We start from the raw sequence: 13,846 nt of genomic DNA on the forward strand, positions 1-13,846 counted from the left end.
GCGGGGATGCTGCCAAGTACTGGATCTGATCTTCAGGTCTGTTTGTAGGTGCCAAATAACACTCAGCTTCCACAAACTGAATAGCTGTCCTGTCTCAACATCGGAGTTTATGGTACCTTTTTGTTTGTGGTTCTGATGTTAGAAGGTAGTTGGGATTATGAATAGCTGGTGGTGAAAAATCATTGTGACAAAGTCAAAATCAAGCAGTTTCATCTGTGGTTTGAAGAGTACTTCATTGTAAGAAGGTTGTTTTTTTTTTTTTTTTAGAAAGCTTTTAAAATGAAAGCTGAGATAAGCACTATCAGTAAAAGGACCTTAAAAAGGTTGCAGCCAGCAGTCATAAAGATAGGACATGTATGGAAGTGATTGCAGATAATATTTTACCTTGAACTGTCCATTTCTTTTTATATTTTTACAGTAAAGGTTTTTTGTAATGTTAAGTAGCTGAAAACCTATTTCTTTTACCATCTCTAGTTAAATATGTTCATGCTTCCACTGGAAATACATATTTTCAAAGGCTGATAATTCTCATCTGTAAAAATGTGTTCTGAGCAGAAACTTAGCATAGGATGTCTCAACAAAAATAAAGTCAAAGTCACTTCAGGTATAAATCATCCGCTGTCTGTAGAAAACAAATGCCAAAGTATTCCTAAAAGAATGTGTGCTCCATTGGCTTAGCAACTGGGTCCAGAATTCTTCTCTCTATTTCTGGACCTACAAGCAAATCTTCAAGGTTTCATTGTAATTTTATTTTCTTTTGCCTGTGTAAACAACCATGTAATTTAAATATGCCTTTTGTGCTGCCTGCTGTGAGACCCTGAGCAGGTAAAGATTTACACGTTCACTTATACAGGAGCAAAGTGCTGAAAGTCATTGCAGCGTATCCTACCTCTTGTCTCTGACTGTCTGGTCTTTGTTAAAGTGCCCATTGGCATCATATCTGACAGTTAAATAGCACTCATGGGTAAATTTAATTTTCTTTTGAAGCATGTCTGTAATGTAAAGAGAGAGTGTTGAGAAATAAAAATACTCCTGTGGACTCTTCATCTCCTTTTTATGGAGAGTTCTCTTTATGTTTCACTCACTGTTTCAGGAGTGCAATTACATTAAGGATTGATCCCACTGAAGTTTAATGAGAAAGTGTATAGCTCTGTCAACACTAGACGAGCCCTGAGACAATTCCAGAATAACAGGAAAAATGAAATGGTTATAGGGCCACAGAACATGATCCTACCAGCTCTTGCTGATGAATTCCTGACATCTCTCTTATCTTGATACACCAATCAAAACTGTAAGTGTTGTCTTACTTTATTTAAAAAATTGTGCAAAATTTATCCCGTTATTGAAGAATGTAGCAATGCTGGAAAGCATTTTAGTTTGGCAGTAACAGCAGTTGGCATGCTGTCCTATTTGTCCACCAGATACGGTTTTGATGAGACAGACTCAGCAAACCTTGCTATGCCAGATGCATGGTCTTCATCTCCCTTTCTCCTTCCTTTTGTATCCCCTCTGTGTCCTGGCTTGCTCCATTACTGACTTGGCCACTGGGCAAGCAGATTCAGTTCACTAATCTGGCTGAAAATTAATTATATTTTAAAGTCAGTTGTAGTTTTGCCCGTTTGGTGACCTTAGTTCTCCAAACTATTCAGATGAACATCAGAGGTGGTAAACCTCTCGTGAACCCAGAGTCCGTGAGGTGAATCCAGAGTGGGGAGAAGGGACAAAGAACATGGTGGCACCATGCTTTTAGATGGGTTCATGTGCTTTGATTAACTGTGCCCTCCACCAAGTAACATGACTGTCTTCTCCAGGAAGAGTTCGTGCTCTACTTCACAGCTGAGGAAACTGTGGGTAGGACGCACAAAGGTGGTACAGTGTGAAAAACAGGACTACATTTGGGGACTGCTTGTGCTGAGTCCTTAGAAGGACATCACACTCCTTGATGTGCTTTGGTTTATGACTTGATAAAACTAAATAGGGTATTAAGTATGAATTAAAGAGTGCAAGGAGTAAAATAAATAATTAAACCGTAGGTGTTATTCTAAAGCGCAGCTTTTATCTATCAGATATGTCTCAGTTTATGTCAAGATCTGGCTGCGTCAGTAACAATTTCTAGAAACTATTTTTGGGTAAATCGCATGAGAACAGAGATTTTTTTTTTTTAATGAAGGACCTGATGCTTGAAGACAGTGAGTAAACATTTTCAGGGCTTTGAAACAACCCATGCTCCTGACTTCAGTGGGTGTCCTAGACACCTCACGCAGTCAAGTCACATATTTCTGTATGGAAAAAGGAAACACTAGGTCTCTGTAGGTTACTAATACATTGTCTTGAAGGATTAGCTACAAATTTATGATATCAAAAATTGGAGCTAGACCAATGTGGGTTTTTTCCTCTTCCTCAGGCTGTATTTATAGTGTAGTTGTAATCAAGTGTCATAAATCTGTGATTTTCTTTTTCTTATTTTACATGAAAGCTAATATATAGAACTGTGTTTGCCATACTTCTCTTAATACTCTTATGACTCGCCAGTATAATAATTAACTTAAATCCCCCGTGTTTCCCACTTCAAAATCCATGAGGGTGAAACTGACTTCTTAGGCAACATGCATTTATCCTCCCTCCTTCCATCCCTCCCCTGGAGAATGTGGGTTAAAAGTTAAAGCATCCAAGTCTTGTGACTGTATTTTGAGAAAGAGGATGCTTTTCTTTTATGGTTATTTTTTTTCTTGGTGTGTTTTTTTTTTCTTTCCTCCAGAGCTCTTTATTCTCTTTAGCAAAGAGGGTGCTTTTTTTTTTTGTGTTTTTTTTTTTTTTGGGTGTTTTTTTTTTTTCTTTCCTCCAGAGCTCTTTATTCTCTTTAGCATGTAAATTGATAGTTCAAAAATAATACGGTGTTTCTCTTTGAAATTACAGTTACAGTGCAAGCATTATGGGGCAGAGCTAGACATTTGATGCGACCTGTTATTGCGTTGGGGGTTTTTTTGTTACTATTCTTTGAGTACCACTGCCAGTTGCTTGGCTGCTGCTTGCTTTCGCAAAAATATTGAATGCTGAGTACCCTTGGTGTGATACAACACAGGGAAGAAGGTATGTTTGCTCGCTCTTGGGCTTTTGCTGTGGGCACCTGATGGTGTAGTTTGTGGAAAGCTGTGTTGGTGAGCGTCCATTGCTGGAAGCGGTGGGGGCTCTGGAGAGATGCCCAGTGGTGCCATGTGTGTAGTGAGTTAGACCAAGGCAGAGCTTCCTTGCACTCTTTCAGATATTTCCCAAGGATAGTTATGTCCCACAGCCTGAAACCAAGCATGACCTTCATGATTTACGGTTGAAATGCAGGCAGAATTTTCCACAGTCTGCTTCGTGTTCCTTCTGCCTGCTTTTATATGAAATCAGTTACACTATTGCAAAAAATAAAATATTACAGATGTTGCCAAAAAACAGTGTTTCAGTGCAGAGTTGTGTGTTTGGAACTGAGACACAACCCGGACACTGCGTTATTTTTCTAGAAGGGAGAAACAGTATTATCTAAAGTTGCACCAGTTGTGAAGGGAAAAGGGAACCGAACATGTACTCTGAGTCCTCGGTGCTGAGTGCAGTCTAACTTTAGAATCAAAGTATAATAATAATCGTGGATTCCATATGTAATTCTGCTGATACAATCTGTGGAGTCCTGGGTGATTAATATAATATATGTGTCCTGGTGCTTCGTTCACAGATGATAGGAAACTGCAGAAATCTGTTCCTCCTTCTGTTTCATCATGTGATTCATATTCTTAGTTTGTACATAAAAATCTGAAACTTGACATTTCTTTTAGGAGGATGCTTTATAGTTCAGATGCATTAAAACACGCTTACATAAGCATACCACGTGTGCATAGAAGAAAAGAGAAAGGTGGATTTATTATTATTTTGCACTTCATGTCTTGAAAGTTTATAGCCTTTCTCAGAGCAGTTGACCCGAGCTACTGGAGTGCCGTGGACGTAGTGTAATAGTATGTGCTAGCGATGGCATGTGGTTTGGCACTCAAGTAATGCAGCTCTTTCTTTTCTGCTGAAAACACGTTGTCAGTTTTCTGGTGCCTGTGTAAGCCGTGGCTATAGCCGCTGTTACACTAGCGGGCATCTCATGGGAAGAGTAAGAAACCTGTGACACAGGAACCGTGTTTTAAAATACAGTTGGTGTTATGGGAAAGCTGGAATATCCTCAAAGAGTGAGAATTAACTATGTGGACTGTTTCTGTCGTATAGTACTGAATTATGAAGCTGCTGGGTTTTTTACCTCTTTAGAATGCCATGAACATATTGGAGGTTTCAAGATGTGTTATCAAATACATATAAATACATAATATATTTTTTTACATACACATATGTACACATATTTATGATTGGGCATTCTGAAGAGAAGTTATGTTTATTTTTTAACAGCTTAGAAGGATAATAGGATTTGGAGCTTTTTTCTTTCCATCCGTGAGAATGCTGAAACTTGTGTGAAGCTCCCTAGTTCAGATTTTTTTTCCCTGAATTCTGAATCTTAAAAATTTGTTTCACTGGAGTAGGATCTTTTTATACTCTCAAAAAACTATTGCCAAAGTCATAAAGATTGGAGAAACCTGATATAGATGGAGGAAGCTCAGAATGGTAGATTGATATGGGTGGGAGGGGATCTCTGGAGGTCATTAACGTGGTCCAGTCCCTGCTCAAAGCAGGACCAAATTCAAAGCTGATTCCTACTGCAAAGTTTGGTGAGGTCGCTCCAAACTTTGTGTAATCGAGTGTTGAACATCCCCAGGGATGGAGTTTCTGCCATCTTTCTAGGCACTCTGTTACAGTGTTGGATGACCTTTGTCATAAAACCCTTTTCCTTTTCTGATATCCTTAACTGAAATTTCAGTTGCTGCACTTGTGTCCTTTGCCTCCTGTCCTGTTTCTGCACACATCCAAGAGGAGTTGGGCTTGGTTGTCTTTGCACCATATTAGGTAGTTGCAAACAGCAGTAAGTTCCCCCTCGAGCCTTCTCTTCTCCAGAATGAACGGGTCCAGCTCTTCACAGCCTGTCTACAAGCACCATGTCCTCCAGCTCTTGACCGGCTTGGTAACCTGTCCAAACTCCCTCTGGTGTGTTCATGTCTGTCTTGTACTGGCGGACCCAGCACTCCAGATGTGTCTGGTGAGTGCTGAGCAGAGAGGGAGAACCACCTCCTTCAGCCTGCTGGTAATGCTCTTCCTAAATGCAGCCTAAGATGCTGTTGGCTGCCTTTGCCACAAGGGCCCACTGCTGGTTCATGGTCAACTTGCCATCCCTCAGGACCCCCAGCTCCTTTCCTGCCAAGCTGCTTTCCAGCTGGTCGGCCCCCAGCATGTACGGGTGCATGGAGTTATTTCTCCCCAAGCATAGGACCTGCTGTTTACTTTCGCTGAACATCACAGCGTTCCTGCCAAATCATTTCTCCAACTTACTGAGATCCCTCTGAATGGCAATGCTGCCCTTGAGTGTACCAATTGCTTCTCCAAATTTTTATCTGCAAACTTGCTGCAGGTGTGCTCTGTCTCCATCATACTGGTTGTTAATGAAGCTGTCCTGTACAGTATTGGTATCTAGAAACTGGCTACAGGTACGACTTTGAGTAGCTGGTGAATATCTTTTAAAGGCCGGTGGTCCACCTGGTTTTTTTACCTATTTTGTAGTCCAGTAACTGGAGGTGAATGACGATTTATCTGGTGTATGTAAAGAGTCACGGGTTTCATAGAGATATAATTATTTCATTCTGGCACCCTCTGGTTCTCTTGGTCTTAAGGTTTTTATTTTAATCACTCTGCTGCTGTCAACCATCTGCAAGGTGCTTGTTCAGCTCATATTTTCAAAACTCCCCACAGACATTTCACATACAGATTCTCTTGGTCTTAAGGTTTTTATTTTAATCACTCTGCTGCTGTCAACCATCTGCAAGGTGCTTGTTCAGCTCATATTTTCAAAACTCCCCACAGACATTTCACATACAGAAAACTTGCACGTGGGATAACTATGGGAGGCAGACCTGGCTTTTGAAGGTTGTGGTATTTTGCTTCCTTTTATTGATGCTTTGTCCTGTCCTCCTCTTGTGCTACCATATGCTGAGACTTCTCCTTCTTTGCCATTATCTCCTCTTCACTTTATGTAGCAAATTTAACTCTTTCTCTTCTAGACCATGTATCGATTATCCTATTTTTCTCTTTCTCTTTAAATATAAAATAATATGAGAAATTTGTCTTTGTGCTACTACCTTGCCCCTCTCCCCGGTGCACCGTTTGCGATTTCAGTGGCAGGGCTTCCTGTCGGCATGTGAAAGAAAAACCTGATGCTTGAGCTTGTTCACACAGGAAGGAATTGCTAAAAATGGCAAAGCCAGGGCACTGGAGTGTGAGCAAGCAGGCAGAAATTTACAGATACACCTGTTTTAAAGTCAACAGGAGTGCATAGTCACAAAACAGCAGTCAGTTGATGGACTCATCTGCTATTTTTCTGAAAAGAATCTCATAAAAAAATTAGACTTACAAAGGGAAATGAACAGAGCAAAACAAATATAAGGGATAGTTTTCCATTTGCTGCATTTTACAGAGTCATTTAGTGTTTAGAGATACTGTGCATAACCCTAGTTCTGTGCTCTAGGACTTGATGATTTCTTCTGAGGTGGCAGTAAGCTAGATGGTCTTCGCTGTCATTAACGCTCCTCCATTTCTGAGAAGCAGAAAAAAATGCAAATGCCGTAGGGTGAGTTGCAATAAACATGTATTAGTTTCCCTTCTCTGCTTTTCAGTGGCATTGGAGTCTTTTTCTCACGGTTTCCTTCCTGCTATTTCCTTTCCATCCTGTCAGTCTGCCCTTGTCTTTCACAAGCGTGTATTGATGTTTGTGACTGCTTTTAACAGTATTGCTTTCTTCTGTGGCTGTAGCGTATAAGGGAAGATAACTGTAAGTTACCTAATTGCTCCATATAGATGAATGCTTATGGTTATGGATTTAGTAATATCTTTTTCAGACAGTGTGTCTCTGTGACACGCTATGGGAGTGAAGCATTCTGTCTGACTATTACCGCTTAGAGTTTACATGTATAATGACCAGGATCCTTAGAGCTAAAATGATATTAATATCATGGTCAAATTCTAATATACATATAAAAACCAGTAGCTTGCAAGGGTTTGTGTATGCAATAGAAAAATCCTGATATTTACAGCGATTCTCTGAGTGTGACTAATTGGACGTAACCAAATCCCTAGAGATCAGAGGTATTTAGAAGTGTCTATATGAAGTAATAACACTTTCTCTGTGTAGTTATCTCAAAGGTGTCTACATTTCCACGTGTCCTTTTGCTGTACTAAACACATTTTTTTAGTGGTGAGAATACTGTTATTTCGAGTGCATTCATTACTATCCTTTATTAACTTACAGACCATTTGGTGTGGTTCAGATCTGCACTTAGTCTTTACATACCTTGAGTTGAGAAGCATTGAAACAAAAAATAAAATACATGAACCAAGTACTCACTTTTGTATTTAACTTGGGATCACAACCAATTAGATCATCAACTCCAGGGACCTTTGTAATGACCTAGATGTGCCAGTACTAGAGAGTTCAGCAGTATCCAGAAACAGGCTAGAGTTAGCAACAGCCTTTTGCTTGTCTTTTCCAGAGAATAGATTTATCCAGGAGAACATGGACTTCTGCGTGAAGGAACCACCTTTTTTCACTCCTCTTGTAGATTTTGAGGGGCACAGATCATAATGCTTGTTTAAAAAAAAAAAGTTTTTGAGAAATTGGAGGACTCGTATTAGTTTTTCTGTGTTTGAAAGGCTGTTGTGTTATTTAATAGTGAGGAATGAAAATATATTTTTTTACATTCACTCTTACTCTTGACAGCTAAAACTTTGTGTAAATTTATATTGTTTTTAATCTTTTAAACATTTTGCAGACATCATCTGTGATATTTGATCTGCAAAACATCCTTAAAAGGCATAGAATTTGTTAGAATTAGTCATCTTTTGTGGGGGTTTTAATCCTAATTTTCCATTGAAAAATGTTTACTTTATAGATGCCTATTGAAACAATTGAAGTAAATATCAGAGCTCTTGGCAGACTCCCAGCCCACATACACTGACTATATTTGTTCTATTTGTGTCCTGGTGGTAAGTTAAAGCAGATGTTTTGTCTTCAGAGTGAATTAGGATGAATCTTGGTGCTACAGGCAGATTTTCTTTGCAGGTCCAGTCATTCTGTTCTTGAAGCTTGTCTATAATGGATATAGTAAAGATATAATTATTTTTGAGGTAATCACAGTGGTGTGAATTGCTAGGGAGAGACTAGATCATCTCTTGAGGTTTCCTCCATCCTAGTTTTTACAATTTGTGTGAATTTTCCATTGATGGCTCTTTAGGTGGCAACAGAGAAAATGAAACTGTGAAAGCAGGGGAGGGCCAGCTGATGAGAACTCTGATCTGGCACATCCTTAGCAGGAGTGGGGGAGGACAGATGCTTGCCTAGCTGTGCTTCCCCATCTTGCTAAATTCTTTCAGTTTGGGAACAGCTCAGAAAATGCCATGGTCTTGCAGGGTCTTGCCTCCAGGGTGGTCATAGCTTAAGCTCAAGCTAATGTTGATGGCTTGCTTGAAGCTTAGTGTTAGTTCAATTTAGCATTAATGCCCCTCGGTTTTATGGAGGAGGTGCTTTGTCTTGGTCTAACTTGGGAGAAGAAAGGGGAGGTGAGGCATGACTCTCGCAGGAAGCTGAGCCCCAGAGAGGCAGCATAGCAGTGGTATCCTGCTGAGGTCCATAGCAAGCCGCCTTCCAGCACAGGGCCCTGTCTTGTTTTCCAGTGCCTGTGAGAGACTTTTATGATCCCCTGTATGGAGGTTTGTGTTGCTCCATCCTTCTTGCCACCTACTGCTCCATAACGGAACTCAATATGGCCACTTCTTGTCTTCACTGTCCTCCTCCAGAGGAGGGGAGGGCATGTTATGATTGTCTGCTCCATCTTCTATCTGAAGAGTTTATTCTCCTCTGCTTTCCTGAACCAGAAATGGTCTTTGTATGAGAAAGCTGGGTACATAGTGTGAAAAAGCTCAGAGGACACAGCTGGCCCTGCTGTTGCTGTCACTGGTAAGCTGGTCTTCAGGAAACTCCTTGAGAAGCCTCTGTGAAACTTTTGTATCCCTGATACAGCTTAGAGATGTTTGTCTAATTTGAAGGCATTTAAAGGATAATAACATGATATTAACGAATGTCATCCCTGGATGTTTGTACTCATGTGCTTCTATATTTAGATAACATGCTCATTCAATGTAGTGTTTCCTTGTGGGCTCTTTTCAAACCCTGCTAAGAACACGGGAAAAACCCGCAACGTTACTTCTTTCAGTATGTGTTTAAAAGAATGTACTTGTATTTGATGGTATACTGCAGGTTAAGATGTTTCCAGTTAAGCTTGTGGCTTTTTAGTGAATTTGCTTGTTAAGAAGCCAGACCTCGCCGCTTTCTCATTTTGAAATGGTGCTGGATTCTAATCCTTCTCTGCCTGTCAAAGCCTTTTAAACCGCTGGCCCCAGTCTGTGAGATTTTTCCATATGGGAGGATGACTTACCATATTTGATACCCTAAAGATTAGGGGCCTGTTGAGATTTCCTGACTGACACTTGTATTTTAGCATGCCTGCTGTGAGCAGCGGGATGTGAAAGTGGACGGGCAGGTGGGTCACTGGACTGATCTTGCCTTATTGTCACTTGATCAGTTGATAAGGGAAAAAGAGATGAGAAAAGTAGGCTTCCTCTGTGTGTTAGATTGGAAAATGCAGCTGGAAAAGCAAAATAATCTGACCATAATACATCAGCGGGACTAAGAATAGAAGTGATGCAGCTGGTGAAATGGCCCTTAAATGCAAGAAGCTTTCCCCTGCTTGCCCTCCCCAGCTGTAAGCCTTCAGTTGGGTACCAAGACCTAATGAGCCAGGGAGCGTAGTAATAGGACTGTGCTGAATATAGCTCCTGGTGGGAGCAGTTCAGATTTTAACCCTGTGAGATGTATTCCCTGTGTGGGTTTGTGCATACGTCTCCACATGCAGTTTCTGAAACTAACCCTTGGAGGATCTGGGAGAGCCTGATTCAATATACAGATGTTGTTTTGACTTCCATATTTTCTCCAGTGTTAACTTCCAGGCTGTAACACTGATTTTTGTGAGGTTTTTTTAACTGTAAATGTTCTCTTCTGAGAGTTTTATTTTCAGTGGTTTACTTTTTATTATCTATAGAACTTAGTCTCTGCAAACAAAATTTATGATTTTTATTGACTTAAGTTACTTTTTCCTGTGTATATTAAAATTGATTTGATTTCCTTCTACCCCCCAGGAGACTAGCATTTGTTTTGTTTTCTAATCCTTAATTCATTGTATTATAAAAATCAGCAAGTTATAACCTGCTTCATATTATAAGACTGAATCACAGATAATTAAAAATAGGTATTTGTAATGGGCATTTTAGCAGAATCTTAACTGTGATAACAGGATGCAGCTCTGTAGGGGTTATCATTAGGATAATGACATTTGCCTTGTGTGGGAGTGTTACTTTTTGCAGTGTTCCTCATGTTTATTACAAAGACTATTGCGTCTGTCTCTGCTTTTAATAAAGCTGTTCTCAGAACGTCTTAATACTGCAACATACAGCGATATTTCCTTTTCGCCTCTGGACCACTGTCAGTATTTTGATATTAGCTGAAGTTTGCTCCTGTAGTGATGCTTTTATATTTGCTTTTCAACAGGAAAGCATCCTGCGAGACAGGTTCTGCCTTGGTGACAGCACCAGCCACCTGTACTGGTAGCAGTGAATTTGGTATATTGAAAGCTCAAAATATGGAGAGCAGAGGATCACAGAATCATGTGAATATTTGTATCTAGTGAATAATCAGGAGCACAACTTAGTATATAAAAGAAGATATTATCTGTTGTACAAAAAAAATCCCAACCTTGATATCTTGCATAGTTAGTGGTGGATTAAACAGCAGGATGGATTCAGAATTTGCCTTGTGAATGGGAATAAAGCCAGTCTCAGTGAAACTGAGAGGGTTGTTAATAGTGCTGGTCGATGAGTGGTCTACTAAAGTAAGAAGCTCAAAGAAGAGGATGAAGCAAGAGCTGTGATAAGAGGAGTGATGAAGGTAGGTGGGACAAGTCACAGAGGAGTGTTGGGTTCACAAACTCTTAATCGCCTTGTTTCAGATTATAATTTTGAAATATTTTGAAATCACCGAATATAAGCCAGTGAGGCATGAGACTGCTCACTCCCTGGGGTGAGAACAGGGTGGTCTAGTTAACAGCTCCATATCCCTGAAGTCTGTGGCTGTAGGTGCTGGTTGAGGCACCAATGCCTGGGTGTGCTCAGGGGACAACCACGCTTGAGTTGGAGGGTTTGCTGCCTTGCAGTGCTGACTTACCTAACAGAAGTACTTGCCCCGGCAGTGATGAAGGCAGAAAGGGAGATCCAGAGGGGAGCATATCCCTGCCTGGGTCAGGTGTCAGTGGGAGCAGAGTCTGGTGGAGGCTGTGTCTCAAGGGTGGCTGCAGGGTTCATGAACTTGAGAGAGATGGAAGGACACTTAAGTGCAGACACTTGAGTCTGGGCAGCCGCAGCATTTCTGTGATGGGCAATGTCGAAATAAGGACTGGTGTAACCGAAAGGATTTGGAAGGAAGAGCTGGGGGAACTCTTACACTGATAGTAGATAACTAGCAACCACTTGAAAGCAGTATAATTGTAAGAGCAAATGCTGTATTTGCTATCTCTTAATCAAATTACAGGAATATTTTCAATAGTTAATATAATTTAGGGGCTTCCTCATAATTTCAAAACACCACGTAGGTGTATTCCTGGCACTAAACTGAAGATGGGTATAGCCCCAGGTGCATCTTCAGCTAACACATTTCTCCTACTGCCAGTTTGTTTAACTGCTTTGTTTAGCAGTTTAAGTCATGTACTATGTCAGGTTTACCTGCAAATCTAAAAAGTAATCAAAGGAAATTGATAGAAAAAAAAAAAGCTATGATTGTTGAGGGGTTGCTGAACTTGATCCTCAGGGAAGTGGTGAGTGTAGTTGTTCATGTCATTCATGTTACTCTGCGTCAGAATGGTTTGTTGGGGTTATGGATCGTGGCGGTTAGTTTTGGGTGTATTAAGTAGAGGTCTTTGAGCCTAGTCAGAGACATGCTTTAGTCAAAACAGCATCCGTATTGTCACATTATTGCTTTTTTTTGTTACACCTGGAATATTAAAAAAAAAATTCACCTTGGCGGTATTCTTATCATTGTTATTAAATTATTTAATAGTGCTGTTTAATAATGTGTTTGTTGCACCCTCTTCTCTGAAAGATAATACAATGAGTTCGCTTGGCTAGCTTGTAATGGGAATGGCAGGAGCGTAAATTTGGGATTGATTGGTTTCACTGGGGTGACACATAGTATGGGACTAGCCTGGCTGTCCAAGCTCCAGGGTTAAAATCTTCAGTCTTCAAAACTATATTTTCCTCCATGTACTACAGAGTTATTTTTTTTAGAGTGCTTTCCTCTCTGTTTTTAATAAACCAAGCAATGCGACTTGCTTGCCATCCTTATTTGCTCTTTTTTGTAATACGTTTTTAATGGTGGTGACCATCTAACTGGTGAGCAGTGTATCTGTGTTAACTTCTATGTGTCACCATGGTATGTGGGAAGCTTAGCATGGGCAGTATTGCCAATTCCTACTTGATAGTAGTATTTCACCATCTCAAGTTACTTTTTGTTTTTGTCTCAAGCTCTTTTAAAAATGGGATGCCTTTCCAAGTCTGCCTGGCTCCATTGGAAATAATAACTTTTAAAAATTGGAGGTTTTGATCGGGAGAACAAAGGAACCCAAGACTTGTTTAAAAAACCAAAGCTCTTAAGACTTGTAGTACTCCTCACTCGACATCTAAGTACCCTTTTATTTAAAATAACTTCTGGTCAGTTGTTGGCCTGACTGCAATGACAGTGACTCAGGGCCTTGCACTGCCTCATTCTCTACTTTAACTGCAGAGCCACGAAGGGCAGCTAGCACAGGTGTAGGTGTCAGTAGGTAGGTGAGAGGAACCCGCCAACTGGCAAGAACTTCATCCGCTGAAGTTATTTTTGAGGTTATAGTTTCTGGGCTGTGAATGCGAATAATTGCTGGGCTGTGGTTAAGGAGGTTGGTTGTCCACGTTGGTCTGCAGAGTGAAATGGCACTGGCTTATTGCATGCAGATGGTGAGTCCTGCAGGCTGCTGCAGTGATCTCAGTAGGACACTGGGAAGTACAAATTACCTTTGGAAATCAGGCTGCTTCTGGTTTTTGCACTTTATATGTAGTCAAGTTTACAGATTAATTCCCCCCTGGAATACAAAATAAAATAGTACATTGAATTACTCCCTAATGCCTCGCTGCCTCCCTGAAAACGTCTAAGTGATAGGAGAACTCCCAGATGGGGAAAATAACCAGAACAACTGTGTCTCCTGTCAAAAATACAAAGGCTATTAGAACAAGAAGGAAAACGAGAAGGGCTAGGGAGGCTGGTGGATATATGACCAGGTGTGTATCAGGTAAATCTCCGAACACATGCATCTTTTCCGAAGGTTAATCATGGCTTGTACTGAGCTTTACATTGTGTTAGGAAGTTTGAAATACCGGGATGGATAGTTTCCTCTGGAAATTCTCCAGTTACAGTACTGGCTTCAAGTTTACTCTCCTTGCTCCTCCCAAAACCATCAAGGGCACAAGTATTGCTTCAGTGACTTTCTCTGGATTTCAAACTATTATTATAAGATTTGTAGATACTGAATCTGGT

The sequence above is a fragment of the Buceros rhinoceros genome, unplaced genomic scaffold (genome assembly GCF_000710305.1).
Source record: "Buceros rhinoceros silvestris isolate BGI_N320 unplaced genomic scaffold, ASM71030v1 scaffold635, whole genome shotgun sequence".
Lineage (NCBI taxonomy): Eukaryota > Metazoa > Chordata > Aves > Bucerotiformes > Bucerotidae > Buceros > Buceros rhinoceros.